Raw genomic sequence first — 6,175 nt, 5'->3', positions numbered from 1 at the left:
ATATATATATATATATATATATATATATATATATATACATATATACGATGGGCTTCTTTCAGTTTCCATCTACCAAATCTACTTACAAGGCTTTGGTCAGCCCGAGGCGATAGTAGAAGACACTTGCCGAAGGTGCCATGCAGTGGGACTGAACCCGGAACCTGTGGTTCATAAGCAAGCTACATACCACACAGCCACTCCTACGCCTGGAAATAATTTGCATGGAAATAAATAACAACACAGTAAAACAATAATTAAAACAAGATATAAGTTGAAGAAATGCATGAAAGATGTTCTGGTTAGTTTAAATTAAGTTCACCTAACCAGTAAGCAATTTTTGAGGCATCTGGTGCTGAAAGACAACAATTTCTTGAAAGCAATTTTTTTAAAGTTTGAAATAATATTTTAAATTTTAATCTATCTTTTGCATGTTGTTTATATTCTGAATTCTAATCATGTTTGTATCATTATAACTTTTATAGTAAGTTGTGGCATCACTGCTGCTTAATTTTGACCTGTAACTATTTCATTCTCAAAGAACAATGAATCTTAGTTTATCTTCATCTGCATTTTCTTGAGGAGAGATTTAAGAGAAACTGTTTCTCCTCAGCTATTTTCATTGTTGTATTTAGATTTTTTTCTTTTTTTCTCTTTGTATTTTTGTCTGTAATTATTTCTTCCTTATCACATAATGAAGATGCTGCCAAGGGATGAGATATTTGTTCATCTGTTTGTGATTAAGCCTAAAGATATTTTCTTTATTATCCCTGAAGTTTTGGCTGACGATCCTCTGAAAACTGGGGTTTGTTATTCTTTTTGTTGTTGCTGTTGATTTTCATTTTTTATGATGTCCTCTTTTTTGCTTTTGCTTAGTCTTCCCAGTTCTTCAGAGCTTTTTACTCTAACAATTATATAACTTGGCTTTCTACCCTGTATCATTAATCTCACACCCTTTGTCTCAGCACATTTTACTGGACATAGCTCTGGTATGTTTCTGTGACTTTCAAGGAACATTAGGACTTGCAAATCCATTTTGATGTCCTCTGACAACATCTCACCTTTGTTAGCCCATTTTGACCACTTGTCCTTACTGTAATACAAAAATCATGACTAGCTATAGATCTAAGTTTTTTCCATTGTTTTGTATTTGTTCAACCTATATACTGTGGCACAAATGTATAATCAGAGGTATATTTTTTAAAATTTAAGCTCATGCTTTGGCAGTATTTTTAGTTTTTAATCCACTGCAAATTGTGCCATATAATTTACTTTTAGCAGTTGAGAGAATTTCTCCTGATATGCCCTGGAGAGCTTGTTTGATGCAAGGGAAAATTTAGTTTGTTTCTATATTTTTCATAAGCAGTGATATATACTGTTTCTTTTTAACATCTTGATTTTATCTCATGATAAAAACTGCTTTTGGTTCTTACAAAGTTTTCCCTTCTACATTTTTTCTTGGCTCAAAAATTCCATCTGTTCATTTTGCATTGATAAAAGGTTTGTCTTCACATAGTTGCTATATAAATGGACAACAATACTTAGAATCATGTAAAAGCTGATACTGTTATTACTTTTTCTGTCTTCCAAATAACTCAGTTGAGTATTTAGGACATTTTCCTCTATTAATTGTTTAGTATACTGTTTCATTTTCTTCTTTCTCTTGTAGATTTGTGGGTTTTGATTTTGTATTGATTACACTAGGCAACAAATTTCAACTTTTTTTTGTTACAGATCTGTAAACCACTGATTCTTACCAAATTTCTGATGCTAATTTCAGATCTGTGTATCTCAAAACCTCTATTTTTCATTTTATTTTTCTTGCACACTTCTATTAGGAAAGCTGTCTAAGCTACTTTTCCATATTTTATGTTAAGCATACACAAATAATTAGTGGCTTAAGACAGACAGAAATAATTCCTGGCTTAAGACAGACAGTAGAATTCTGTTGGCAGAGCTATCACCTCTGCACTCAACCATCCACACAAAGCACATTAGAATTTTGTTGTTACTATTGAAAGGCAACTTTCTGTTTTTAAGTGAAACTTTGGTGTTTCCTCTTCTTCTGTCACTTGTAGGATGATGAGCTCTCCTTCGGCACGAACCAACAACAATCCCCCATCAAATTTGGGTTGAAATTACCTGAGTTTTGTTGGTAGGAGTGCTCACCTCATTTATCACTAACAGCCCCAAAGTTGGCTGGAAAGAAGTCAAGATGAGAATGTAAAAAATGCATTTCCAAAGACTTTCTGAATCCCCTATTTTCATTAGATTTAAGCATGTTTTCAGTACATTCACAGTAGTTTTCATTTCTGTGGTTTCTAAGAAAATTTTTTGACAACATCAACAAAAGGTGTCTATGCTCCTACTTCATCCTCATTTAGGTTAGATGGAAACAATGGGTCATAGATGACACTGCAGATCTGTGGTCCAGTGAAAACTGCAGCTTCTAGCTTAGCATCTGTCAGTATCCCTTTGAATTTATCCTTTGAATATTGGAAATCACTACCTTGATGATCTATACTCTTCAAGAAATTTTCTTAAGGCCAAGTTTAATGTGAAGTGGTGGAAGATGTATTTTCTGAGGGTCAATAAATGCTGTGGAATTCTGGACCAAACCAAGCCCTAAGCAATTTAACTGGTCTGTTCGTCCAGCACCCAACAACACTGTTGGATGGATTGGATCTGCCTGTCTAGGTGATGAGCAGCAGGCTCAATGACTTCTGGTTAATTTTTGCTTCTATCACCACCTTGTATTCCCTTAGGATAGTACTGATCACCTCAATGTGTTTTGTGTCTGACACAATAATGATGATGTCATCTGAATAGACAAATACAGATCATCTGCATCAGGTTTTGTAGGATGCCCCTCAAAGACTTTAATTTCTGCAATAATGGTTATAGTGTCAGTACATACAGAAGGGGATGGTGCACCCTTGACAGACTGATTGCATGGTATTGGATAATTCTAACAAGAAACAAACAAAAAAAAAAAAAGAAAAAAGGAAAAATATTACAATAATTGTACCCTTTAGGTTATTTTTGGGATTTTCCCTCTTCACCCCCAAAAAAACTCTAACAAAGATTAAAGAGAGTAAATTTATTTCCAACAAAATTCAACAAATCCTTAGGAGCTAACATGACACACATCTAAACCAAACAATGATAATAATAGAGGAGTCCAGTGTAATCCATGGGCAGGAGAGGTGCAGCTGAAGTGTACGAGAATAGAAAGTTCAGGTAGAATAGTCCAGTGTAGAAGGTGTAAAAATTCGTTGGGTAATGAGAGGAGACAGGATCAACTGGTGCAACCACATGAATGTATAATAACAACAAAAGACGAAAACAGGTGGTGTAGACAACAAACAAATGTATTAGTTTAACGCTCGGGATGTGAAAAAGTCTTTAATGTTTCGAGCCTACGCTCTTCCACAGAAAGAAACAAGGAGAGAAAATAAAGAATGTGTAGTGGCTAGCGATCTATCATGGCGAATGATCGCTAGCCACTACACATTCTTTATTTCCTTTCCTTGTTTCTTTCTGTGTTCCTTTCCGTGGAAGAGCGTAGGTTCGAAACATTAAAGACTTTTTCACTTCCTGAGCGTTAAACTAATACATCTGTTTGTTGTGTACACCACCTGTCTTCATCTTTTGTTTTTTGTGAATTCTCCCCAATGATAATAATAACAAGAGAACTCAGAGAGTGCAAACCTCTGCCAAGGCAACACCAACATCCTCTCAATGATTAGCCAGAGATGATTTTTAATATGAGAATATCTGAAATAAACTCGAATGCTCTCACAGACGAGAATACTAAAAATGAACCTGACCGTTCTCAAATATTAAGCAAAAAAAACGGAAAAGTAATCCAGAATCCTTGTCCAGTACCTGATCGATCACAATGGTAGTTACGGAATGTAAAGGTGACTGAAGAAAATTTAGTAACGGTAATAAATAGTTTATCCTTATCTAATACAAGCCAAAGTTAATAAAGTCACCATTCAAAATAGTTTCAATGACGGAGGTAATAATAAGTTCTACTCAGGAATTTTAATTATAAGTTACAGTTACAATATTCTTAATTGAACTCTAAATGAACTAGCCAAACGAGACAAGAAAACAAAAAAAAATAATGACAGAATTTAGGATGCACCATCCAGAATCTGACATAGAAAGGTTATATATACAACGTATTGAAGATGGTAGAGGCCTTATACAGCTAGAAAACTATTATAAAATAACCTCCATAGGATTACAGAAATACCTAATTCAGAAGCAAGGAAAGAAGTCATAATACCTGACAATTATAAAAAAAAAGAAGAAACAACTTAAATCCAAACTAAAACTGATACAACGAAGTATCATGATAAAATGATGGCAAGAAAAGCCCTTTACATAGCAAACATTGGGTTAAGCCAAACAGAAAAGAAATAGACAAAGTGAAGACCCCAACAATGGCTGAGAAGCTCAAGACTCAAAGAAGAGACAATAAAATTTTTCTATCAATCACTTTATCTTTATATACATTTATACTTACACACACACACACACACACACACACACACACACACACAAATATACATACATTTTCAGGAGTGTTCTGTTGATTCCCTTTTCCATCAACTACATTGAATTATTTGGTGTCTCTAAAGTGGCTAGCATAAAAGAGAATCCATTTTTTAAGTCAAGATACCTTTGTATATTGAAAGATAGCCTCTTAATGCCAAGATTTCTGGGAGTTGGTGGGGTCCTGTATTGAGTGCTACATATCCTTCCTAGCAGGTCGCCCCCCCCCCACAATATCTAGACGCCCTGCTAAATCAGTAACTCTTATGCTAATGTTCAAAGGCATTTGAGAAGCTTTTCTAACCCAAAGAAAATATTCCAAGTTAATTACTGTTTTTGTAGTTAATAAAATAATATCAGTATTTGACAGTTAAATATGTGAAAAAGGATTTTACAAATTCCATAGTTTTATTGCATAACACAGCTTGAATTGAGATATAGTGCTTATATACATTAAACCGAATGAATGTAATACAGTTTTTATGAAGGAAAAAGTTAAAACAGTGAATTACAGCCTGGATATTTTCCCAAAGTTTCAGTTGAAGGTTTTGAGAATCCTGTCTAATATAATCTTGTGAAGGTGACAAATAATATATTTAGAAGAGTTAATCAGGCAAATAGAAGGGTTTTTGTTAAAATGAGTTTTATGACATATCAATTTATAACCAAGAGTTAGGTATGGTTTCTAACATGTAGTTTGGTTGTTCTTTTTATGTTCTGGTAGTTGATCCTGTCAAATTTATTAAGTTCTAGTCTAGTTTTTTGTGATCTTTAGTTAATGTATCACAGATAAATGGATGGTATGATTTTTAAAAATCAAGATGGCAATAATTAACTGTTTTATTTGAATGAATATGAATCGCCTTAGAATTCTATATATCTTTGGTCTTGTGTAGATCTTGGTGGAAAAGACTGTTTCCCCCCATATAATGCATTAAACTAACTTATATAACTCATCCTTAAAGTTTCGTTTCTGAAAAGAGTTTACAGGATGTAGTTTCATCATTTAATTTGTTTAATGTTTAATGAAGTCAGTGTCTTTCTGTGATAAACTTGTCCATTTGGAATGGCATTATTCTTCCTGGAAATGTCTAAATATTGTTTCTGCATATTTGAGATATAGTTAAAAGGACACGTTTGAGAAAGGAGTGAATGAATTATAATGATTGGTTTATGAATTATATCTGAGAAGACAATAACCAAAAGAAACAGGCTCAATACAAGAAAGAGTGAGTGAATAAAATTTATATAAATAAATAAATACTTGACAATGGTAAAATGGTTTCAATGCTTAAGTATTTTCTCAAAGTAAAGCAAAGTCAGTTTATATAGAATAGGAATAAAGGGTTGGCAAAATTTAAAAAGAAGAGGCAAAATATAAAGACATACAGGCACAGATAATATATTCATACAGAAACAGATTAACTTGTACACTAACAGGCAAATACACAGAAATACTGAACCAAATTCGATGACTGGCACCTGTGCCAGTGGAGCACTAACAGCACCGTCCGAGCATGATCATTGCCAGAGCAGCTGTCTGGCTTCCGTGCTGGTGGCATGTAAATAGCACCATTTGAGTGTGATCGTTACCAGCGTCACCTTACTGGCG

General features: G+C 33.8%; 1 protein-coding gene across 1 annotated transcript in view; it reads left to right on the top strand.

Moving 5' to 3' along the window:
• Positions 1-6,175, top strand: part of LOC106879578 (sulfotransferase 1B1) — an 18,222-nt gene that overhangs the window by 9,340 nt on the left and 2,707 nt on the right. The gene's annotated exons all lie outside the window — the stretch shown is intronic.

The sequence above is a fragment of the Octopus bimaculoides genome, chromosome 8, assembly GCF_001194135.2.
Source record: "Octopus bimaculoides isolate UCB-OBI-ISO-001 chromosome 8, ASM119413v2, whole genome shotgun sequence".
Taxonomy (NCBI): domain Eukaryota; kingdom Metazoa; phylum Mollusca; class Cephalopoda; order Octopoda; family Octopodidae; genus Octopus; species Octopus bimaculoides.
This window is presented reverse-complemented; position numbering and strand designations above follow the sequence as displayed.